General features: G+C 36.5%; 2 long non-coding RNA genes across 2 annotated transcripts in view; one reads left to right on the forward strand and one right to left on the reverse strand.

Moving 5' to 3' along the window:
* Positions 1 to 1,912, reverse strand: part of Gm40419 — a 105,806-nt gene extending 103,894 nt beyond the window's left edge. The window contains exon 1 of the long non-coding RNA XR_872736.2: positions 1,847 to 1,912. This is a non-coding gene — a long non-coding RNA (predicted gene, 40419). The remainder of the gene's footprint in view (positions 1 to 1,846) is intronic.
* Positions 1 to 23,937, forward strand: part of Gm40418 — a 24,928-nt gene extending 991 nt beyond the window's left edge. The window contains exons 2-3 of the long non-coding RNA XR_872735.2: positions 14,468 to 14,543; positions 23,406 to 23,937. This is a non-coding gene — a long non-coding RNA (predicted gene, 40418). The remainder of the gene's footprint in view (positions 1 to 14,467; positions 14,544 to 23,405) is intronic.
* Positions 23,938 to 26,779: the final 2,842 nt, after the last annotated feature.

Consider the following 26,779-nt stretch of genomic DNA (forward strand, 5'->3'; position numbering starts at 1 on the left):
AACAATTAAATGCATAGACAAAAATCTGTGAACTTCTATCTTTTCTAAACTTTCATGTACTGTATGAACACATTTACAAACATGTTTAGATAAACAATACACATATATAAGTAGGCATGTATGTGAGGCTTTTTCTGTGTAATGATACTGTGTGATTATTAAATAGAGACTTTTAATGCAGATACAAAGGTATAGATTTGGAAACCCTGTATTTGTCTTCATATAAAAATTCATCAAAGATGTCATCCATCTTTATAGTTTAATTAAAAAATTCATAGTAAACATTGCTGATCCGGGTTATAAAATGCAGCCTTCAATATTTTGCATCTCTAATTAAGTGAATGGAGAGCCAAGACTTGTCTTCTAAAAAAATTCTCAGCTTACACACTCATTCACACACACACACACACACACACACACACACACACAAATACGCACACACACTTCACTTAACATGCCCCCATTCTGAAAGTTATAGTTCTCGGGCTTTTCCATTTTTATGGCTTACGTTCCTATATTTAACAGATTGATATTTTCCTGTTTGCTCTCTATAAGATTCCTTTTCTACATACAGAGTGCATTCATGTGCTAACTTAATGAGGAAATGACGAGTTTTTATCAACCTTATTAAACATACACCCAGAAGATATCCATTTTAATAAGGGGCCAATTACTAAGTGTGTCTTCAGTTGGGAGAACTTAGCTTTTACCTTGTTCTTTGGCTCTCCATGTCTCTAATTAATTGAATCTTGAAATCGTTGGACTTTCAGCTTAAGAGAAGACTGAAGAAGGGAACTTAACAACACTGCCTATTCCTTTATGTCTAGAATAGGGGGAAAAAACACCTGTAATGCTAAAAGACTCGGGCTTTTGTCTGTTTCTAATATTACTTTTCTGCCTAATTGCCATCGCTGCCACGTACATTAGGCCCTTTTTCAGCAGGGTTAAAACAGGGCCAATGATGAATGGGAAACTGATTGTACTGCTGTCAAACTTGAATGTGAGGCTCATTCTAGAGATAGAAGTACGAGGAAAAGGACAGAGAATTGCACTTCATTAAAGCTCCACCAAGCTGATTGGAGTGGAGGAGGTAATTGAGATTTAAAGTGGCATTCCCATCACACTGTCCCTTTTTCAACTTAACAACTGTCATTCAAGCCACATAGGGCAACAATTGGCCAGATTTCCCAGCTCTTCTGAGTAATAAAACAGACACTCACCTTCTGGCTATTCGTTTTACTTACTTTGTTCTAATTTCCAATTCATGTGTCATTAGTGAACGAAGATTGACAAGAAATAGCTTTGACCTCACAGATTTGACCTTCAACCCCCAAGACCCAACTCTAGTCTGAACATAGGTTGGAATATGCTAAGAAACACCTTTCCTTTGCACACACATGAATGGCAGTTTTTTCGTCATTGTACCACCCCCTGCTTGCCACTACATTTAGACTATGAGACATGTCAACTGCCTGTCACAATTACAATAGACACAGCAAACCAGAATTTTCCCCAAATCCAAGGGGAACTTCCTGAACAAAGAGTAAATTTTATTGCACAGATTTTGGAGGCCCCCAATTTGTAGTGCCATAATGAATGTATCCCATGGACAAATAGGTAGTTGTTAATTATCCTAGCCATTTCTCTCTTTCTTTCTTCCTTTCTTTCTTCCTTCCTTCCTTCCTTCCTTCCTTCCTTCCTTTCTTTCTTTCTTTCTTTCTTTCTCTCTTTCTCTCTTTCTCTCTTTCTCTCTTTCTCTCTTTCTCTCTTTCTCTCTCTCTCACTCTCTCTCTTTTTTTAATGTGCTAACAACATGGCACACAGAGCCTCATATCCTCCCAGTTACCTGATGATGTCATCACAGTTGAAAAGCTGGCAGTCTGGGAAGAAGGCATTATTACAGCAACTCTGCATAACAAAGCATTGCATGAGCATAATCCTTTATTTTCATGATTTAAAAAAAGAAAGTGTGATATTTTGGAAACAGATGGGTTTGGCTACACGGTTACTCAACCAACTGAAATACTTTACCTCTAGTATCACTTTAAGATAAACAAAACCCTTATATTTTTCCGAGTGCATTATCTTAAATAACTATGTTCCAATTTGGCATCATCAGTATGTAAGTTGAATGAGAAAATAATTTCCCAAGGGTAAGACCCATGACCTGAATAAGAAATCTTAATGAGTTTAAAAGTAATTTTTATCTTGCAGATATTTGGAAGAGAAACCTGTGGTGGCTAGGCAATTTTTAGGATTTCTACATCTTGAGTGGCGATTCTAATATAAAACCCCCTGAAATAGTGAAATACACCATGTTACTGGCCCATATTTGGAAACTTGACTCCATCTTCTTTAAGGTAAAGCATTTTGAAAATGCTGCAAAGTGATGCCTTTGGCTTCATATTGATATACTGGTGAACTTAAAAGTCAATTTTATTCCATTTCTCTGAAGTTTTCTTTAGCATCCTGGCTGCAGGACAGCACTGATTTCATTTGAAGGGACAATACAGGTATCTTATGTTACCAGCAATATTCTCCGACTGTAACTGGGGTTTGTATAGCTCTCTTTTATTCCACTGTATTTTCTGAGTTTCTTCCTGCAAAAGGAATACATTGAATACATTTTTTTAATTATTTTTTCGGAAAAGGCACTTGATTTCACGATCATTCATACTATTACCATTTATTTCATCTGTGAATGCTCACAAAGCCATTATCTTAAGAACATTCAAATAAAACTCAAAGGACTATAGTTTTTGAGATGTTGATTAATATATAAATATGTGCCATTTCAAAATAGGACACATTTTCAGAGTTGGATATAGTAAGAGTTTATAGATAATTACAAATTTTCAGAGAGTCTAGTATCAACAGCATAGACTTTATTAGATATATGCCAAAGTTATGTGGGCAACATGCTTCCGGGATAGAGACATCACGTAAATGCTTCGGGCTGTATGAGCTTTCCTGTTATAATAAAAATGTTTTAAGCCAAATACTGAAGAAACCTCTGCATTTACAGCCTTCCTATTGAATGGGTGAATTCTGAAGTTCTTCCAGGTCAGAGAAGGTCCAAACTTTTGGTTTTATCTCAACAGCAAATTAGGGGTCATCAAAAGAAATAAATCTCTGACTGTTGGTAGTTTCTGTAAAGCTTCCTTTCATCCCACACCTGCGACAATTACCCTGTGTTAGTGAAGCTAACAAGAGTCAAGCCACAGGTCAAGGGTCAGGGCACTGTCAGAAGGAAGTTATTCTCCAGTCCACTAAATCTCTTATCATTTTCATCTATTGTGATATCCACCTGTCAATCACAGAGTGTCAGCCATTGTCTTGTTTTATGTGCTGTGTCTTCCCTCTCAAAAAGGACACAGTTCATTACTTTTCTTATAATTGACATGTATTTTCTTTAAAATTTTATTTCTAAAATAAATACACCAATCATATGAGCATTTTAAAGAGCTAATATTTTTATATTAAAATAGAGCAAGAGGGACACTAAAACACATTTCAGGCATTTATGTATGTTTAGCTGATTTAATGAATAATTAACACATAGCAATGGAGAAATGGCAAAGGCAAAACTTTACAACTTTGAGTTCTCTTGAGTCATTGTGAATACAAGCTCACCTTACACATCACAGGCTAGTACAACATCCTCCTAATACATGCATATTCAGAGAGAATAAAGCTTTTTGTGGGAACAGTTTTAACGATGGGCTTCCATTGAGTTACATATACACAGCTATGTCTATGTCTACTGTGCTGGGATGAGATGAAAGCCATTTTAGAAGTGGAAGCTTTGAAAGATTCTGGTAACCCAACCAAGCAGTAGAAATTCACAATGCCCTTTGTTAGGAGCTTCAATTTAACAGGAAGTTCTTGTCCTGAAGTATCTTCCTGAAATACAAACACAAGCAAAGAAAACCCCTGAACATATCAGAGCATTGAAAGAACTGGTCAAATGTTAATAAAATCACAAGGAAATTTCAAGCTGCCCTTTTCTCTTGACAACTGTACAGAAATGTCCAGACACCCCTGCTCTGGCATCATCCTGAGTGAGGTAACACAATCACAAAGGAATTCACACAATATGTGCTCAATGATAGTGGATATTAGCCCAAATCTTAGGATACCCAAGATATAAGATACAATTTGCTAAACGCATGAAACTCAAGAAGAATAAAGACCAAAGTGTGGACACTGTGCCCCTTCTTAGAACTGGGAACAAAACACCCATGGAAGGAATTACAGAGACAAAGTTTGGAGCTGTGACGAAAGGATGGACCATCTAGAGACTGCCATATCCAGGGATCCACCCCATAATCAGCTTCCAAACGCTGACATCATTGCATACACTAGCAAGATTTTGCTGAAAGGACCCAGATATAGCTGTCTCATGTGAGACTATGCCGGGGCCTAGCAAACACAGAAGTGGATGCTCACAGTCAGCTATTGGATGGATCACAGGGCTCCCAATGGAGGAGCTAGAGAAATTACCCAAGGAGCTAAAGGGATCTGCAACCCTGTAGGTGGAACAACATTATGAACTAACCAGTACCCTGGAGCTCTTGACTCTAGCTGCATATGTATCAAAAGATGGCCTAGTCGGCCATCACTGGAAAGAGAGGCCCATTGGACACACAAACTTTATATGCCCCAGTATAGGGGAACGCCAGGGCCAAAAAAAATGGGAATGAGTGGGTAGGGAAGTGGGGGGGGGGAGTGTATGGGGGACTTTTGGGATAGCATTGGAAATGTAATTGAGGAAAATATGTAATAAAAATATTTTAAAAAAGAAAAAGAAAAGTATTAAAAGCATAGTGGAGTGATAAGTTGTGGAATAGAGCACAGGACATCATATCCTTCAGCTTTGATTCTATTATTAGCTTGTTGAATAACCTTGGGTTCAGTTTCTCTATCTGTCAAATGGGCTGATCTCACCCATTTAGACAATATAGATTGTTCCATACCCCAAGATGATTAGTTCTCTTTGTTGCTCCTAGAAGAGTTTTATGCCAGTTCCTAACAAAACATACATAACCATGTGCAAACCTATGTACTGTTGAAGGCAAAGGCAGTGTCTTCATTTTTCTTAACTCACGGTGAATTAAAAGGTACCTGATGAACTAATGAGTGAAAGAAAGAGTCCTAGAGCAATAATACATCCTAACCCACCCTGCTTCTATCTTGTATTAGTAGTAGAATGCATTTACTTTCAAAAGTATACCAGTTTGGATGACAAATTCCGTGAGAGTCATTATTTCCTCAATGGAAGTGGAACCACTTGGATTGTTAATTTACTTAAGATCAATTAATGTTGCTCAGACTCATTTTTTCTTTACAAAATAATTCCAATTCCTCTAACCTTTTATCTTCTACTTTAAAGTTTAGTGATTAGTCTAAGAAACAACTGAAGCATAGATTTGGGCTTCCATGTGTACTGTCATTCAATATTTCAATCAGCAGTTCTCAAAGGCTCTATAAAAGGTTATACTAGCAGCTTTTTTGAGCTACACCTGAATGCCTTTCACTGTGCTAGTTATCTTACAGATAATCAACAATATATACAATATATAATATTATACTATGTAATTTATTATATATAAATACAATTGTGATATACATGTATGATACATACATATATACATACATATATGTGTATATCTACATATATATATATGTGTGTGTATATACACACATATAAACATGTGTGTGTGTGTGTGTGTGTGTGTGTGTGTGTGTGTGTGTTTCATGACATGGTTTCTCTGTGTATCCCAGGCTGTCCTGGAACTCACTTTGTAGACCAGGCTGACCTCAAACTCACACAGATCCACATGCCTTTGCTTCCTGAATACTGGAATTAAAGTCATGCACCACACCTCCTGGCTTCCATTATATTTTTCATGTGTATATAGAAACAGTATCATTACAAGTTTTGTTTGTTTGTTTGTAAAATTAATGATGTAGCAGCAAGGAAAACTATGTTGAAGACACCATGTTTCAATATACTTGGGAAAGACTAATTTTTTAGATCAGAATATACTTGAGGTAATGAGGATTGGAGACCTTTTTCTTGATGGTAATAAATAAATACCTTAAAGTAGGCAGTACAAAGTTAAAGAGTTGATGTGGTTTTTTTTTTTATGTGAAAATATGTGTTATAAACATCATGAGCTATGATGGCAGTAAAAATTATGTTAGTCAAAGCCATTCCTGGATTCAAAATCATAATCCTTTTCTTTCATCACATGTGTTTGAAGCAATCTCCTCATTTGTTCAAACCTGTCTGATGGTACACCTAAGATGATGACAAAGAGCCTTGATGAAAAAATAAATAAAAACACAGAGAAAATCATTTGGTTTTGAAAACTGAAGTTATGGTTGAGAGAGGAAATATCATTCCAACAGTTTAGGGTTTTAATAGAAATATTGGCATTTACTGTAGGTTTTTTAAGGGTCTATACTAGTTAGTCCCAAGTATAAGAAGTTTGATTCCAACTTTGGCTGTTCAGGTAACATAGCATGAAATAATCATAGATGCTAATCAAAATAAAGAAGCTGATTTTGATACCAGATTCTATTTTTATTTGAAATTTATTGATACTTTTTCATATATTTAATCAAAACTATAGAACCGAGAACAATATCAAGAAATCTATCAGGTGTGTCATGGCAGTGACTCCTCACTAAACCATAAAAGTGTTGTTAGTCATGAATCTGGAACAGCTTAGGAGGAAAACTACAAGTGGATGCTAGAAAGATGCACTATCAAATCTTAATTTAAAGATTCCTGGCAGGAGAGCACTCAGACTGCAGAAGCAACATAGCTCCTGGGACAGGCTCTCTTTTGGGTCTTCATCTTTATTCAGGAAGCAGATCTGAGCTTCAGACATCTGCCCACCTTCCCTGCCAGAGGAGAGGTGACCTCCAGGTAGGGCTTTGACCACAGGAGCAGGTGAGAGAGCCATGTTGTATTCCAGGTCCCTCAGAGACCAGTGTGCAAAGGAGGACAGCAGAAGCAACATAGCTTCTGGGACAGGCCCCAGTTCAGGCATTCATCTTCAGCCAGGAGGCAGATCTGAGCTCCAGAGCTCTGCGCACCTTCCCTACAAGAGGAGAGCTTGCCTGCAGAGAGTACTTTGACAACTGAGACTCGAGAGAATTGGATTCCCAGGAGTGCTGACAGAGGATAACAGAATCACAGGAGGAACAAGCTCCAGCCAGAGACAGCTATATCAACTAACGCCAGAGATTACCAGATAGCAAAAGGCAAACAAAAGAATCTTACTAACAAAACAAAGACCACTCACCATCATCAGAACCCAACACTCCCATGTTAGCTAGTCCTGGATACCGCAACACACCTGAAAAGCAAGATTCGGATTTAAAATCATATCTCATGATACTGGTAGAGGATTTTAAGAAGGAAATTAATAACTCACTTAAAGAAATACAGGAGGACACTGTTAAACAATTAGAAGGCCTTAAAGAGGAAGCACAAAAATCCCTTAAAGAATTACAGGAAAACACAACCAAACAGGTGATGGAATTGAACAAAACCATCCAAGATCTAAAAAGGGAAGTAAAAACAATAAAGAAAACCCAAAGGGAGACAACTCTGGAGATAGACATCTTAGGAAAGAAATCTGGAATCACAGATGCGAGAATCCACAACAGAATACAAGAGATGGAAGAGAGAATCCCAGGTGCAGAAGATTCCATAGAGAACATGGGAACAACCATCAAAGAAAGTGCAAAATGCTAAAAGATGCTAACTCAAAACATCCAGGAAATCCAGGACACAATGAGAAGACCAAACCTAGGGATAATAGTAGTAGATGAGAATGAAGATTTTTCAACTTAAAGGGCCAGAAAATATCTTCAACAAAATTATAGGAAAAAAAATTCACTAACATAAAGTAAGAGTTTCCCATGAACATACAAGAATCCTACAGAACTCCAAATAGACTAGACTAGAAAAGAAATTCCTCCTGACACATGATAATAAGAACAACAAATGCACTAAATAAAGATAGAATACTAAAAGCAGTAAGGGAGAAAGATCAAGTAACATATAAAGGCAGATCTATTAGAATTACACCAGACTTATCACCAGAGACTATGAAAGCCAGAAAATCCTGAACAGATGTCATACAGACCCTAAGAGAACACAAATGCCAGCCTAGGCTACTATACCCAGCAAAACTCTCAATTACTATAGATAGAGAAACCAAAGTATTCCATGACAAAACCAACTTCACACAATATCTTACCACGAATTCAACCCTTCAAAGGGTAATAAAGGGAAAACATCAACACAGGGACGGAAATTACCCCCTAGAAAAAGCAAGAAAGTAATCCTTCAACAAACCTAAAAGAAGACAGCCACAAGAACAGAATCCAAACTTTAACAACAAAAATGACAGGAAGCAACAATTACTTTTCTTTAATATCTCTTAATATCAATGAACTCAATTCCCCAATAAAAAGACATTGACTAACACACTGGCTACAAAAACAGGACCCAACATATTGCTGCTTACAGGAAACCTACCTCAGGGAAAAAGACGGACACTACCTCAGAGTGAAAGGCTGGAAAACAATTTTCCAAGCAAATGGTCCAAAGAAACAAGCTGAAGTAGCCATTCTAATATAAAAAAAAATTGACTTCCAACAAAAAGTCATCAAATAAGAAAAGGAGGTGCACTTCATACTCATCAAATGTAAAATCTACCAAGATGAACTCTCAATTCTGAATATCTATGCTCCAAATACAAGGGCAAACACATTCATTAAAGAAACTTTAATAAAGCCCAAAGCACACATTGCAACTCTCACAATAAGAGTGGGGAGTCTTCATCACCCCACTCTCATCAATGGACAGATCCTGGAAACAGAAACTAAACAGAGACACAATAAAAGTAACAGAAGTTATGAAATAAACGGATTTAACAGATATCTACAAAACATTTTATCCTAAAACAAAAGGTTATAACTTCTTCTAAGCACCTCATGATACCTCCTCCAAAACTGACCATATAATTGGTCACAAAACAGGCCTCAACACATACAAAATATTGAAATTGTCCCATGAATCCTATCAGATAACCAAGGACTAAGGCTGATCTTCAATAAGTAAGTAATAGAAAGCCAACATTGACGTGGAAACTGAACAACACTCTCCTCAATGATACCTTGATCAAGGAAGAAAGAAAGAGATTAAAGACTTTTTAGAGTTTAATGAAAATGAAGCCACAACATACCCAAACTTATGGGACACAATGAAAGCAGTCCTAAGAGGAAAACTCATAGCCATGAGTGCCTCCAAAAAGAAACTAGAGAGAGCATACCCTAGCAGCCTGACAGAACACCTAGAAGCTCTAGAATGAAAGAAAGCAAATTCACCCAAGAGGAGTAGATGACAGGAAATAATTAAACTTAGGGCTGAAATCAACCAAGTGGAAACAAAAAGAACTAGTTAAAGAATCAACCAAACCAGGAGCTGGTTCTTTGAGAATATCAACAAGATAGATAAACCCTTAGCCAGACAAACTAGAGGGTACAGGGATATTATCCTAATTAACAAAATCAGAAATGAAAAAGGAAACTTAACAACAGAAACTGAGGAAATCCAAAACACCATCAAATCCTACCACAAAAGGCTATACTCAACAAAACTGGAAAACTTGGATGAAATGGGCAATTTCCTGGGCATATACGAGGTAACAAAGTTAAACCAGGATCAGATTAATGACAAAACAGTACCATTTACCCTAAGGAAATAGAAGCAGTTGTTAATAGTCTCCCGACCAAAAAAAACAGAAAAAAAAAAAAAAAAGCCCAAGACCAGATGGGTTTAGTGCAGAGTTCTAGCAGACCTTCAAAGATGACCTAATTCCAACTCTCCTCAAACTATTGCACATTTTCTCAAAGAACCATCTCCTCGTTTGGTTGATTCTTTGAATAGTTCTTGTTTCCACTTGGTTGATTTCAGCCCTAAGTTTGAGTATTTCCTGCCTTCTACTCCTCTTGGGTGAATTTGCTTCCTTTTTTTTCTAGAGGTTTTAGGTGTGTTGTCAAGCTGGAAGTGTGTGCTCTCTCTAGTTTCTTTTTGGAGGCACTCAGAGCTATGAGTTTCCCTCTTAGAAATGCTTTCATTGTGTCCCATAAGTTTGGGTATGTAGTGGCTTCTTTTTCATTAAACTCTAAAATGTCTTTAATTTCTTTCTTTATTCCTTCCTTGACCAAGGTATCATTGAGAAGAGTGTTGTTCAGTTTCCAGGTGAATGTTGACTTTTCATTATTTATGTTGTTATTGAAGATCAGCCTTAGTCCATGGTGGTCTGATAGGATGCATAGGACAATTTCAATATTTTTGTATCTGTTGAGGCCTGTTTTATGACAGAGAAGAACGAAGACCAAAGTGTGGACACTTTGCCCCTTCTTAGAATTGGGAACATAACACCCATGGAAGTAGATATAGAGACAAACTTTGGAGCTGAGACAAAAGGTCGGACCATCTAGAGACTGCCATATCCAGGGATCCATCCCACAATCAGCCTCCAAACGCTGACACCATTGCATACACTAGCAAGATTTTATCGAAAGGACCCAGATGTAGCTGTCTCTTGTGAGACTATTCCGGGGCCTAGCAAACACAGAAGTGGATGCTCACAGTCAGCTAATGGATGGATCACAGGGCTCCCAATGGAGGAGCTAGAGAAAGTACCCAAGGAGCTAAAGGGATCTTCAACCCTATAGGTGGAACAACATTATGAACTAACCAGTACCCCGGAGCTCTTGACTCTAGCTGCATATGTATCAAAAGATGGCCTAGTTGGCCATCACTAGAAAGAGAGGCCCATTGGTCATGCAAACTTTATATGTGTCAGTACAGGGGAACACCAGGGCCAAGAAGTGGGAGTGGGTGGGTAGGACAGTGGGAGGGAGGGTATGGGAGACTTTTGGGATAGCATTGGAAATGTAAATGAGGAAAATACCTAATAAAAAATATTAAAAAAGAAAAAAACTATTCCACAAAATAGAAACAGAAAGTACTCTACCCAATTCATTCTATGAAGCCACAATTACTCTGATACCTAAACCACATAAAGATCCAACAAAGAAAGAGTACTTCAGACCAATTTCCCTTATGAATATCGATGCAAAAATACTCAATAAAATTCTTGCTAACCGAATCCAAGAACATATCAAAATGATCATCCACCATGATCAAGTAGGCTTCATCCCAGAGTTGCAGGGATGGTATAATATACGGAAATCCATCAATGTAATCCACTATATAAACGAACTCAAAGAAAAAAACCACATGATCATCTCCTTAGATGCTGAGAAGGCATTTGACAAAATCCAACACTCCTTTATGATAAAAGTCATGGAAAGATCAGGAATTTAAGGACCATACCTATACATAATGAAAGCAATATACAGCAAACCAGTAGCCAACATCAAAGTAAATGGAGAGAAACTCGAAGCAATCCCACTAAAATCAGGGACTAGACAAGGCTGTCCACTTTCTCCCTACCTATTCAATATAGTACTTGAAGTCCTAGCCAGAGCAATTCGACTATAAAAGTAGATCAAGGTGATACAAATTGGAAAGGAAGAAGTCAAAATATCACTATTTGCAGATGATATGATAGTATATATAAGTTACCCTAAAAATTCCACCAGAGAACCCCTAAATCTGATAAACAGCTTCAGTGAAGAAGGTGGATATAAAATTAACTCAAACAAATCACTGGCCTTTCTCTATACAAAGGATAAACAGGTTGAGAAAGCAATTAGGGAAACAATACCCTTCAGAATAGTCACAAATAATATAAAATACCTTGGTGTGGCTCTAACTAAGGAAGTCAAAGATCTGTATGATAAAAACTTCAAATCTCTGAAGAAAGAAATCAAAGAAGATATCAGGAGATGGAAAGATCTCCCATGCTCATGGATTGGCAAGATTTATATAGTGAAAATGGCCATCTTTCCAAAAGCAATCTAGAGATTCAATGCAATCCATCAAAATTCCAACTCAATTCTTCAAAAAATTAGAAAAGGCAATTTGCAAATTCATCTGAAATAACATAAAACCTAGGATAGCAAAAACTCTTCTCAATGATAATAGAATCTCTGGTGAAATCACCATGCCTGACCTCAAGCTGTACTACAGAACAATTGTGATAAAAACTGCATGGTACTGGTATAGCAACAGACAGGTAGATCAATGGAATAGAATTGAAGAGCCAGAAATGAACCCACACACATATGGTCACTTGATCTTTGGCAAGGGGTTAAAACCATCCAGTGGAAAAAAGACAGCATTTTCTACAAATAGTGCTGGCACAACTGATGGTTTTCATGAAGAAGAAAGCAAATTAATCCATTCTTACTTCCTTGTACAAAGCTCAAGTCTATGTGGATCAAAGAACTCCACATAAAACCAGAGACACTAAACTTATATGGAAGAAAGTGATAGAAATCCTCGAAGATATGGGCATAGGGGAAAAAAAATCCTGAAAAAAACAGCAATGGCTTTTGCTGTGAGATCAAAAATCAATAAATGGGACCTCTTAAAATCACAGAGCTTCTGTAAGGTAAAAGATACTCTCAATAAGACAAAGTGGCCACCAACAGATTGAAAAGGATTTTTACCAATCCTAAATCTGATAGGGGACTAATATCCCATATATACAAAGAGCCCAAGAAGCTGAACTCCAGAAATTCAAATAATCCCATTAAAAAATGGGGCACAGAGCTAAACACCTCCATGATGTTGTTCAGGGCAAGTATATTCATTGGTGTAATCAAGGAAGACTGTAGGGCATACAGTCAACACCCACTAATCTCTTGTCCATCAATGGGAAAGCTAATGGAAATCCATGCATTAGAGTTTTAATTAAATGCGGAGTGGTCAGCCTCAAAATCAATCCAGCTGAAGATGCAATGGCTTTAATGTGAATATTCTTTGGTGTTAAATGTTTCCAAGCAGAGAAAGAAATGTCTGAGATAGAATGTGGTGTCAGCTCTTTCTGCAGTGTGTCTTCTATGAATTTGTTGTTTCAGGTGTTCTGGTTCTGTTTACTATTGGTATTTGGGTTTGTGAAAAATCTTTCATCTCATACAGATTCAGAGTCCATACTACATGTAAAGAAATTTGCTTACATCTAGATAATTCTATTCTGATAGAACCTTAAAAATCATGCACCAAGGTCTCAGTTCCTTTTTCGCAAAGGGAGATAGTAAATTATAGCTCACTGTTGCAACAGGATGCTGACATTCATACCAACAAACCATAGACCATCTTCATCACCATGAAGTTCCATCTCGTGGCCGATTACAATGTCTACTTTCTCCCATCTCTACAATTACTTTACAGTTGGCAACATCTAATTGTTCTACATATCTATAATTGTTTGATTTCAATTAAAACACATTCATGAAGTATGTAACTTTTTAGAATTTTTTTATCCAAAATAATGGTGATCAGTCTATGTGGTCTGTTATTACTATCCTTTTTATTGTTTATTTGTAACAAATGATACAGAAATTAATTTTTTCAGCCACTAAAGTCATTGAAAGATGCCTGAAATCTTTCCAACTTAGAAAGATTAACATTCGAGGAGCTGCTGGGTATAAAGAGTTGACTGAGTTTTTATGAGTGTCCACTACCCTTGCAGGGAACCCAGGTTCAAGTCCAGTGCCCACAGCAGGTGTTGCCCAACCAGGCTAACTCCAGTTTCAGGAGATCCAATGCACTCTGGTCTCTGAAGGCACCTAAATAAATATGGTACATACACATATAAAAAATTTCACCAATAAATGTTTAAAAAATTAGCTGTCATGAACAGTCATGCAAAAGTTTTTGTGCAAACATGCATTTTCGTGTCTCACAGATAAATACTCAGTAGTTCAATTGGTAGAATCACTGGTAGTTACAGACTTACTTCTGTAAATGACAAACAGTTTTCTAGCGTTGATTAAGTCAATTTATAGCCTCCAGAAATGTGTAAGTAATCCATCTTACTTGTTTACATTTGGTCATCTCATTCAGTCATAACTTGCATTTTTTAATCACTAAAAGAATTATAACAAAAGATGTAAGTTCATAGTTCACACAAGAAGAACATCTAGTTTCCATATTTTCTCATAAAAGTATGTATACCTTCCTTGTCAGAGACAAATCATATAATAGTTGGGCATTTGTGATGGTCAATGTTATACCAACACATCATAATTTCTCATAATCCATAGTTTACATCAAGGTTGACTCTTGACAATTTACAATCTTTGGGTTTTGATAATTGTATGATGACATACTTTTACCATTGTATCATACGAACCTGTGCACTGTCCTAACAATATCACTTGGCTCCAATTTATTCATTCTCTTCTCTTCCAAACCCTGACAACGTCTTTTTTTTGTTTGTTTGTTTTTCTGTCTCCATAGTCTTACCTTTTCCGGAATATTATAGTTGGAATCAAACAATGTGTGAACCCTCCAGCTTGAACTTTTTCACTTAGAGGTATGCATTTAAATTTTCTCCATGGCTCCATTACCCATCTGTTTGTTTGTTTGTTTGTTTGTTTGTTTGTTTTGTGCTTATTAATGTTCTACTCTTTGAATGTACCAGAATTTACCCATTTGCCTATTGAAGAACATCTGCTGCAAGATTTGGGCAATTATGATTCAAGCTGCTAAAAATAACTATTTGCAAGCCATTGTGCGAGGATATACTTACATTCATTTAAGTCAGTATCAAGGAGAGTTGATGTATCTAATGATATGCTTATGTTATCTAATGATATGATATGTTTTATAAGAACCTGACAGTATTCCATGGTGCTTATACTATTTTGTTTTTTTCATAAAGAATGAATATAAGTTTCTCTTTTTCACATCTATGTAGTCTTATTACTATGTGGTCTTACTGATATTTGGGACTTAGGTAATTCTTTTTATTTATTTATTTATTTATTTTTGGTTTTTCGAGACAGGGTTTCTCTATATAGCTGTCCTGGAGCTCACTTTGTAGACCAGGCTGGCCTCGAACTCAGATATCCGCCTGCCTCTGCCTCCCGAGTGCTGGGAATAAAGGCATGTGCCACCATGCCCGGCTGACTTAGGTAATTCTGATAAGTCTTTGTTATTTTACCTTATAATCTCCCTAAGACATATTCTGCTGAACAATTTTATAGTTTCCTTGCCATTTGTGTTTCTTCTTTGGTGATAATTTGATCATGACTTTTGTTCACCTTTAAACTATTCATATCAAAAATTATTGATATCTCATTGAATTTTATCTGTTCTTTGTATATATTAAATAGCAATCCTTTATTAGATCTACAATTTACAAAATGGTTCCTATTCTTTTTTCTTTTTCTTTTTCTTTTTTTTTAATTAGGTATTTTCCTCGTTTACATTTCCAATGCTATCCCAAAAGTCCCAGATACCCAACCCCCAATCCCCTACCCACCCACTCCCCCTTTTTGGCCCTGGAGTTCCCCTGTATTGGGGCATATAAAGTTTGCAAGTCCAAAGGGCCTCTCTTTCCAGTGATGGCTGACTAGGCCACCTTTTGATACAGATGCAGCTAGAGACAAGAGCTCTGGGGTACTGGTTAGTTCATATTGTTTTTCCATATATAAGGTTGCAGTTCCCTTTAGCTCCTTGGGTACTTTCTCTAGCTCCTCCATTGGGGGCCGTGTGACCCATCCAATAACTGACTGTGATCATCCACTTCTGTGTTTGCTAGGCCCCGGCATAGTCTCACAAGAGACATCTATATCTGGGTCTTTACAGCAAAATCTTGCTAGTGTATGCAATGGTGTCAGCGTTTGGAAGCTGATTATGGGATGGATCCCTGGATATGGCAATCGCTAGATGGTCCATCCTTTCGTCACAGGTCCAAATTTTGTCTCTGTAACTCCTTCCATGGGTGTTTTGTTCCCATTTCTAGGAAGGGGCAAAGTGTCCACACTTTGGTCTTCATTCTTCTTGAGTTTCATGCGTTTAGCAAATTGTATCTTATATCTTGTGTATCCTAAGTTTCTGGGCTAATATCCACTTATCAGTGAGTACATATTGTGTGAGTTCCTTTGTGATTGGGTTACCTCACTCAGGATGAGGCCCTCCAGGTCCATCCATTTGCCTAGGAATTTCATAAATTCATTCTTTTTAATAGCTGAGTAGTACTCCATTGTGTAAAAGTACCACATTTTCTGTATCCATTCCTCTGTTGAGGGGCATCTGGGTTCTTTCCAGCTTCTGGCTATTATAAATAAGGCTGCTATGAACATAGTGGAGCATGTGTCCTTCTTACCGGTTGGGACATCTTATGGATATATGCCCAGGAGAGGTATTGTGGGATCCTCTGGTAGTACTATGTCCAATTTTCTGAGGAACTGCCAGACTGATTTCCAGAGTGGTTGTACAAGCTTGCAATCCCACCAACAATGGAGGAGTGTTCCTTTTTCTCCACATCCTCTCCAACATCTTCTGTCACCTGAATTTTAGATCTTAGCCATTCTGACTGGTGTGAGGTGGAATCTCAGGTTTGTTTTGATTTTCATTTCCCTGATGATTAAGGATGTTGAACATTTTTTCAGGTGCTTCTCTGCCATTCGGTATTCCTCAGGTGAGAATTCTTTGTTCAGCTCTGAGCCCCATTTTTTAATGGGGTTATTCGATTTTCTGGAGCCCACCTTCTTGAGTTCTTTATATATATTGGATATTAGTCCCCTGTCTGATTTCGGATAGGTAAAGATCCTTTCCCAATCTGTTGGTGATCTTTTTGTCTTATTGACAGTGTCTTTTGCCTTGCAGAAGCTTTGCAATTTTATGAGGTCCCATTTATCGATTCTCGATCTTAAAGCACAAGCCATTGCTGTTCTATTCAGGAATTTTTCCCCTGTACCCATATCTTCAAGGCTTTTCCCCACTTTCTCCTCTATAAGTTTCAGTGTCTCTGGTTTTATGTGGAGTTCCTTAATCCACTTAGATTTGACCTTAGTACAAGAAGATAGTACTGGATCAATTCTCATTCTTCTACATGATAACCGCCAGTTGTGCCAGCACCATTTGTTGAAAATGCTGTCTTTTTTCCACTGGATGGTTTTAGCTCCCTTGTCAAAGATCAAGTGACCATAGGTGTGTGGGTTCATCTCTGGGTCTTCAATTCTGTTCCATTGGTCTACTTGTCTGTCACTATACCAGTACCATGCAGTTTTTATCACAATTACTCTGTAGTACAGCTTTAGGTCAGGCATGGTGATTCCAACAAAGGTTCTTTTATCCTTGAGAAGAGTTTTTGCTATCCTAGGTTTTTTGTTATTCCAGATGAATCTGCCGATTACCCTTTCTAATTTGTTGAAGAATTGAGTTGGAATTTTGATGGGGATTGCATTGAATCTGTAGATTGCTTTTGGCAAGATAGCCATTTTTACAATTTTGATCCTGCCAATCCATGAGCATGGGAGATCTTTCCATCTTCTGAGATCTTCTTTAATTTCTTTCTTCAGAGACTTGAAGTTCTTATCATACAGATTTTTCACTTCCTTAGAGTCACGCCAAGGCATTTTATATTATTTGTGACTATTGAGAAGGGTGTTGTTTCCCTAATTTCTTTCTTGGCCTGTTTATCCTTTGTGTAGAGAAAGGCCATTGACTTGTTTGAGTTAATTTTATATCCAGCTACCTCATTGAAGCGGTTTTTCAGACTTAGGAGTTCTCTGGTGGAATTTTTAGGGTCACTTATATATACTATCATATCATCTGCAAAAAGTGATATTTTGACTTCTTCCTTTCCAATTTTTATACCCTTGATCTCCTTTTGTTGTCGAATTGCTCTGGCTAGGACTTCAAGTACAATGTTGAATAGGTAGGGAGAGAGTGGACAGCCTTATCTAGTCCCTGATTTTAGTGGGATTGCTTCCAGCTTTTCACCATTTACTTTGTTATTGGCTACTAGTTTGTTGTAGATTGCTTTTATCATGTTTAGGTATGGGCCTTGAATTCCTGATCTTTTCAAGACTTTTATCATGAATGGGTGTTGGATTTTGTCAAATGCTTTTTCTGCATCTAACGAGATGATCATGTGGTTTTTGTCTTTGAGTTTGTTTATATACTGGATTACGTTGATAGATTTCCATATACTGAACCATCTCTGCTTCCCTGGGATGAAACCTACTTGGTCATGATGGATGATTGTTTTGATGTGTTCTTGGATTCGGTTAGCAAGACCTTTATTGAGGATTTTTGCATTGATATTCATAAGGGAAATAGGTCTGAAGTTCTCTATCTGTGTTGGGTCTTTTTCTGGTTTAGGTATCAGAGTAATTGTGGCTTCATAGAATGAGTTGGGTAGAGTACCTTCTGTTTCTATTTTGTGGAATAGTTCGTGAAGAACTGGGCTTAGATCTTCTTTGATCAGCTGTGTTCTTGCTCCTTAGCTTTGGTTTTAACTTGTAGTTTTACTGGTCCTTCATATTGAGCTCATCTTCATACCTGCTTTTCATATATATATATCCTCCTCCAGTAATGTTCTGTATGCTTTGTTTTCATTTCCTATATGGAATGTTAATGTTTTTTAAATGTTTATTTATTGTTGAATTTTAGCAGCTCTTTATATATTATAGAGGTGGTAGCTGATGGTTTGGCAAAGCTAAGGTGGAGGAACAAAAGCGAAGCTAGGAGTGTGGCTGATGACAGCCAATCTCAGAACAAATCTGAGAGGGGTCAGAGCTCACATAAATGGCAGTAGCATGTTTTTAAAATTACAACAATTAGCAGTGTTTTAAACTTAATTTAATATATTTGTCAATATGCTATTACGTTTCTCAGTTCAGTCATCAAAGAGTTTATTAATATTTGTAGTTGTATCCTTGGCATCCCTGTAGACAAATGTGTTATCTACAAACAAGGACAATCTTATTTATTCTTGTTCCTTACTTTCTTGTCACTATGCCTTTTATGTGCTTAGATATTGCATTCTTAGAACTTCTAGCTCATGTCAGCAGTTCATGCAGAGAAGGTTCTCTTGGAATTTTACCAAAAATAATAGGACTGTAGCCATTAAATATAAGATTAATGGCAAATAATTTATAGTTGTATGAATTATTAGAAGCTCTCATCTAGTTCCAAGTTTTTACTAGTTTTTTTTCATGAATTTCATAATTCTGCTCAAGCTCCAACTGATAGAATCCTGTCATTTCTCTTCCTTAACTTTCGTTAATATGAGAAGCTACAATGCCTGATTTTAAACTGTAGCTGGTGAGAGACTGGCCTGCTGCCATGCTATTGCTAGGTGGGCAGCCAGGCTGTAAGGCTGTTAATAGTATTACAAGAAGAGAGGGTAAGGGTTAATCTGAGAAGAGGAGCTTAATCTCCCTTTTCTCAGGCAAGAGGGAAGTGGAAAAAAATCTGCTCCCTGTTAAGCCTTCTCTGATTCTACTAGGATAATGGATTGATATGAGATCATTACAACTGAAAAAATAAAATAAGATAAAAACTGAAAGTCTAGGCTTCTACTCAACCTTTGCTAGTTTTCCCCTATTTTTTTTTATTGGTTACTTTACTTATTTACATTTCAAATGTTATCCCCCTTCCCAGTTTCCCTTCCACAAACCCCCTATCCTTTCCACCTCCCCTGCCCCCACCTGTCCAGATACCATCAGTGACCTTGATAATTTTTACTAAAGTAAAGCAGTAAATACAAAATCTTACCAACTTTTCCTTTCCCTGTGAGGGAAGACTACTTTGAAACCTCCATATCCACACCCCATAACACAGACAGACAGACAACAGACAGACAGACAGACAGACAGAAGACACACACACCAATGAAATTTCCAGGGAAGCTCCAATCACTAAGAGTTGAAGCATAAAGAAAGAATATCACTGCAAGCAAAAGTATCTTGTCTTCACTTCTCATCTCTCTCTCACTCTCCCCATCCCTCCCCTTCCCATTTCCCTCTCTCTCCTTTTCCCTCCCCTTCTCCCTCCCTCTCCACTCCCTCCTCCCCCTTCCTCTCTTCCTCTCCCTCTCTTTCTTCCTCTCCATTCCCCCTCCCTCCCTCTCTCCCTTTCCCCAGCCTCTCTTTCTCTCTCTTCCCCTCTCCCTCCCCACTCCCCTCTTCTCTCTCTCTCTCTCTCTCTCTCTCTCTCTCTCTCTCTCTCTCGTATGTATAAGAATTCTGTTTGTCTGTGTATGAGTTCAAGTGTGTGAATACGTGTGTATGCAGGTGCATATGCATGTTATGATGACAGTTGAAATTGAGTATCTCTCTGAATTACTTTCCATATTCTTTCTTTTTCTTATATTTTCTTCTGAGATTATAACATTATGATCTCGAAATTACAATGTTTCCTCTTTTCTTTCTTCCTTCCAGATCCTTTCATATACTTAGTGTTTACTGTGACATTCCATGGGAATTTTCTTTTTTAGTCTTGTCTATGTGGTATTCTGTGTGCTTGTTGGCTTCTTGACTTTTATGGGTGTGTCTTTCATAAGGTTGGGGAGGTTTGCCTTTATGATCTTCTTCAAGATCTGCTCCATATCATTGACTTAGATTTTTTCTTCATATATGTCTATACTTTGAAGACTTGATTTTTCTTGTGGTGCCCACATTTCCTGTGTGTTCCTTTTTGGGTTTATTTGTATGTTTTCATGTATTTTGTCTAAATAATCTACTTATTTCTGAGTCCAGATACTCTACTCCCTCTTGATTCATTCTTCTTAGCTTTCCTTTGAGTTTTCTAGTTAAATTATTCAATTCCACCTTCATTTCAACTTGTGTCATTTTCAATGTTTCAATTTCCTGATTGAATTCTGGTCTCAGCTCTTACTTAGTCTTTATCATTTCCATAAGCCTTATTCTTGGCTATTTATTCTCTTTCAGCACTTTGTCCCTAATTTTATTGAGTAATTTCTTCCTCTTTTCTTTAAACTCCATTCATTGTTGAAGCATATTATTGTTCTATAAATTCTGTTTAAATTTTGCGTTATGGAGTTCATATAGGTTATTCTCATTAACAAACATCTCTACAACACCGGTAGGTTTTAAAGAAAAGATATTGGCTTAATCTTTCATATTGCTGGTATTTTGCAGTGATATTTTGACACATTGAAATTCTCTGTTACTTCTGAGTTTGCTATGAACAAAGTAGGTTGTGGCGAAAGACAGGATGTAATGTGCAGGAAGGTTGGGCCCAGGCCATGGAAATGGCTTAGATGGAATGAAATCAGGTGAGCAAAGGTGACTAGTCTGGTAGACTCCTCTCAAGAATGTGATTTATTTTTCAAGGCTGAAGTTTGAGGATAGATTTAGTTGAGTGGAAAGATTGGTCACGGTATGGGATAGTCCTATGAGCTGTGACGTAGATAGGGAGCATCCTGGCTGAAGATTAGAGCTCCTTTTTAATGGAAAGCACATGCTAGGCTGGTGCCCTAGTTGTGAGGTTCAGTCTAGATCTGATGGGTTGCAGAAAAGGCAAGGATAGAGATGTCAGAGGAACTCACCAGGCTAGACACAGGAGGAGGGTATAGAAGGTCTAAGCATCAGGTTGGGTGGCTGAATGCTGTGTAGAGGTCCTCATTATTCCTTGAGAAAGGATTTCTCTTTAGTTCATCAGTTTACCTGTAAGTGCTAAGATTTTACATTCCTGTGTTGGTTACTGATACACCACTATGCCTACTATGTACATGGGTACTGGAGATCTAAACTCAGGTTCTCACAATGCTTAAAACTTTATCGACTGCAAATCTCCCCAATCCATTATTTTCAGACTTCCTATATATTTGTTTTACCTATAATGTCTAGAATTTTTAGTATTGTTCAAATGTAAGTCTGACCACTGTATCTTCCCCAAGCAAAGCCAGTCTAAAATTTTTATATAACTTGTAATCACTTTTATAGTATTATTTTATAGTATGTTGATGCTGCCCATTCAATATATCATAGGCATTCTTTTCTAGTACATATCTTGGAATGACTTACCTCAAGTAACTGAAATACAAAAGGCTAATCCATGATGATTAAACTACCTTCATGTCATTTTCATAGTCTCTGAAAAAGCAAGAAAACATGAAATAAAACATTCTCCATCACAGCTGCTTAAATGCCATGAAATATATTCAATTTCAGACCAAAAGAAGTATAAGCTTCATTTTAAAAATTCTAGAAAATACAACATTGATATTTTTAAATCTCAAAAAACATTCATCATTATTTAGTGAAATTTGACTTATTTTATAATATTAAGAAGTCTTGAAAGTTTTTTTATTATTAAGTAATCGAGACAGTACACTATCTGAGCTGTTCAAAAAGTGTTTTCCCATTATTTTTCCACCTCATAGAATTATGCCAAACACAGGTAATATCTTAGTAAGAACCCAGCTGCTTAGACATATTTTGTAATGAAATAAATGAGACTATTTTACATTTCAATGATATATAGGGTTTGTGGATGTAGCAAAATTAGAAACGTACAGAAAGTGTGAGATATTACTTGAACATGAATTTCAGATAAATAGCAAATAATTTTAGAATAAATAAGAGCCATGGAATATTTGGTATATATATATATATATAACATATTATATATATATATATATATATATATATATATATATATATATATATATATATAATTATTTGCAATTTTTATGAATTCTTACTTAACTAAGTATATTTCATCTGAAAATTTATGAGCACTAGATTCATATAGAGATTTATAATCATACCATAAAGCTTTAAACATCTAAACATCCAACCAAATTCATTATTCTTATAAAATTACTTAGTTATGTTCTGAAACTTATCAAGGAGAAGCATTTAAGAAGCTCAGCATTAAAGTGTGCAGTTTTCTGTTTATGTGAGGAAGTTAAAGAGAAGCCCAGGAAGGAGGAAGGAAGATGCACTTATAAGAGGGAGGCAAATACAGCTGAAGACTCCAAACTGTCCTCTTTTTCATAGATGTTTTTGGTGAGATGAACAAATAACTAGAAATACTGTGATGAATGGAAAGATGTGGACTATAACTCTGATACAATAAATAATTTAGAGGCAGGAGACTGGGGCAATCTATAATTTTTTTTCAGTGTGGTATTGTGGGTACTGTACTAGAACTATAGTCATTTGATTCAAGTGCTGTATCATAAACCCACAGTTAAGCACTCTTGGCCTTAAACTTAGACTCATGATATTCATGTCTTGTTTTCCTTTGTTCTATCTCACCATGCCCAGGCACTGTGTGTGTGAATTTAACCTCATGTTAAGCAAAACATTTTTAATATTTGTAACTGAATCAAGAAAAATAGAATGAACATTTATTTTTTTTTATTAAAATCAAGACTACTTGTATCTGACTTGATTTGTTGTGTTTGCAGAACCGTCTTTCAACATAAGGTCCAGGCTGTGACTAGACTGAAGTACTATGATTCAACCTAATTACCAGCTTCAGTGTTATGCATATTTATGGACACTGTAACCCTGAAAAATCTTTCTTAGAGTACCTTCAATTATTGTAAGATAAGATCAAATCCTGTTTTTCTGAGGTCAGTTCAAGGTGTCTCCTACAAGTATCACAGAAATTGAATTGAACAAAACTGTCTTCTGAAGTCCTTTGCATTTGTAACTCAGTTATAAGTTTTCTTAGCATACCCATCAGATGCACATTTCATTATAGGTCCCACTTTTGCTCAAGCATGTTTCCATTATTAAATGTCAACTGTGAAAGTCCTTTCTGTCCAATGGATGAGTTTTTCAGCAGTAGCTGTGAGGATGGCTCACTAATTTGATTTCAAACATTTTTTCCTAATGTTGTATAGCAGTTTCCCCTGGACTCATCATGGCTTACTTAGTACTGTGTCCCCCATTGTCATAAATCTTCAAGTGAATAAAAACCGAAACTATAATTCATTTATGACTTTGATTGTCATCTTTAGGCTACCTGCTACAAGTCTGATAATACTTCAGACTCTGTAAATAATAATGATATTTTAACGGTTCTAATGGCTGTTCATGCTTTTTGTTTTTGGACTAATGACAGACTGGGGATGATAACTATGCTTTCATGTTCATAGGTTGTCAGGCTTGTCATTCACAAAAATAAAGTCAATGAACCACTGGGACATGACTTTGATGATTAGGTCAATAGCTTTTATGAATGAATAATCAAAATTCCAATAAAAATAAATTAGATGAAAAGTGATTTAATAATTTTCAGAGTCTAACTTGAGTTGAGTCTTTATGAAATGGTAAAAATCTTAAAAAACGTTATGTAGTTTTTAAAGAATTTCTCATCCTGTGCAACTTTGTACAGTGGAAAAATAATTATAGCTTACTTTATAGTATTTTTTTTTCTCCCTTCCTTACTTGAAACTAGCAAAGCTGTGAAATGACTTCTCAATTCAGGAGATAATTTAAAAGGTTTTATCTTTTTTACTTAAAATGAAGGAAGTATATTTCTTTAAAATGAAAACTTAGATGTACAAATAAAAGAAGAAAAATTGCAAAAGTCAGAGAAATTACAGAATCTGCATTTTTTTTTTTTTTGGTGTTCATGATTTTCCACTATCCCAAACCAATAGCCCCAAGATTAGATGACAATAACTAAGATGATTTCTGTGACAAGTAGTTTCAGTGGGTCTTCTTTCCTCTTCTTTTAGATTTTCAATGTCATTGAGATTTGACATTGTCCAAAGATGTCTCAAAATGCTATAACTTGTCTTATTTCCAAGGCTTACAGACATTTTAAACCATACCCGATATAATAAGATCTTTCTGGAAGGTGAGATTTATAAATCTTCAGGCAGACCCCAGTTTTACATCATTTCATAAAGACAGAGATGTTCAATTCACATCAGTGACGAACAAGAGTGGTTATTAGCCTGGTTGAGAGAGTTTATATAATTTGTTTTCATAATTCAAGGTAATAATCCCATTTCTCTATGAAACTGTACTCTTAGAAGCACAAAATGCTCTGTACTTCTTTAAATTCAATTTTACTTCCTATGTTCTTCTGCAAGCCTGTTCTCGCCTTTTTACTTCTTATTGATGACCTCATAACATGAACACCTGGTATATGATATTTGTCACCTGGCAAGCGATACATGGATGATTTAATTATTTTTGGTGTTATTCTCATTTATGTAGCCATAATGTGAGAGCCCTGAAGCCAGGAACTTGGAACATTCCTAACTGTTCTGAACAAAAGGGCAGAATCCAAGTAGATGCATATGCTTTGAACAGAGATGGTTATATCTCAAGGTTGATGGAGTAACTTCTTGGACACTTTCATTGCTTCAGGCAAAAGAAGAAAATCAGTAAAGTAAAATTTCTGCAGAGTAAATAAATAATTTTCAACCTATGTAGACACTTCTAAGTGTACAAGATAACCATGTTCAGATGTCAATAAGTTAGCCTGCCATTTCTCTAACCAGTGTCCTATAAATAGTCATCGCAAACAATTCTGTTGTATAAATACATTTAAGAAATGCAGCATACAATGCCACCCTTGACCTAATTGTAATATACCTTCTCACATTAAAACCTGAAAAGGAGGATGGTCCATTTTACATTCAGCAATCATTTCATGATTTTTACAAATGTATTGTGCTACATAACCTTATTACCATTACTTAAAATTGTAATCATTGAAACACGTAGAAAAAATTAATTCACTTTTAGAACCACATAAAACCCACTTATCTTCACAGATGTGGAGAATTGAAACAGGAAGCTACCTACCTTCAGATGAACATTGTTTTCACAAAACAGTATTATTAGCCTCTTGACATCTTGTTTATGTTCTAGCAATACATGACCTAAATGCATTTTATAGCTACTTTTCAAAAAACCTAAAAGTTTGGTGGACATATATTCTCCTGAAAACATGAAATATGTGTTTGTGCTTCATTAGCAAAACAACTTTTGATGGGAAGACTAACTTTCAATATGATTAAACCATACATGAAGGCTGTCACAAGCTGAAATAGTGATTAACCATTTTGTCACAATAAAATGCCCAGACTATGTTTTTTACTGCCTTATACTTTAGAGAAAATTAAAGCTATTCAGCTCATATTCCAAATTTAGAATTCAGAAATTTATCTGCCAAGTCAGATGATTTTCTGCCTGAGTTTCAAATTATCCTTGCTACTTATGTTGCTATTAGCATCCACCATGTTGTTTACAGGACATAAGTGTGTGAGGTAGGAGGAGAAAAGGGCATTTGCTCAGTGAACAAAGGGATTCAGTAAATGAAGAAGAAACTGGAGTCCTACTTGCTTTTGGAACCATCGTGAGACCATAAAGATAGTCACCATATGGATGAACTCAGATGTAAGAAAGTGAAGAACAATACAAAGAATATTTTCTCCATAGGAGCCTTGACAAGTATTTTGTACTTCTACACTCTTTAGGTGATATGAGGTAACATATCTTAGTTAGGATATACTGCAGCAGCAAAACACCATGACCAAAAGGAGATTTAAGACAAAAGGCTTTATTAACCTTTTACTTCTATTTCACATTCCATCATCAAAGGGAGTCAGCGTAGGAACTCAAGGAAGGGACCTGGAAACAGGAACTGAAGCAGAAGCCATAAAGTAATGCTGATGGCTAGCTGGCTTCCCATGGCTTGCTCGGCCTACATTTTTATATAACTCTTAACCGTCTACGCAGGGTTGGCACTACTGCCTGAGGGCTGGGTCTAAGCAGGTCCACCAACATCAAGAAAATGCCCAATGATCTTACCTAT

The sequence above is a fragment of the Mus musculus genome, chromosome 12 (genome assembly GCF_000001635.26).
Source record: "Mus musculus strain C57BL/6J chromosome 12, GRCm38.p6 C57BL/6J".
Classification (NCBI taxonomy): domain Eukaryota; kingdom Metazoa; phylum Chordata; class Mammalia; order Rodentia; family Muridae; genus Mus; species Mus musculus.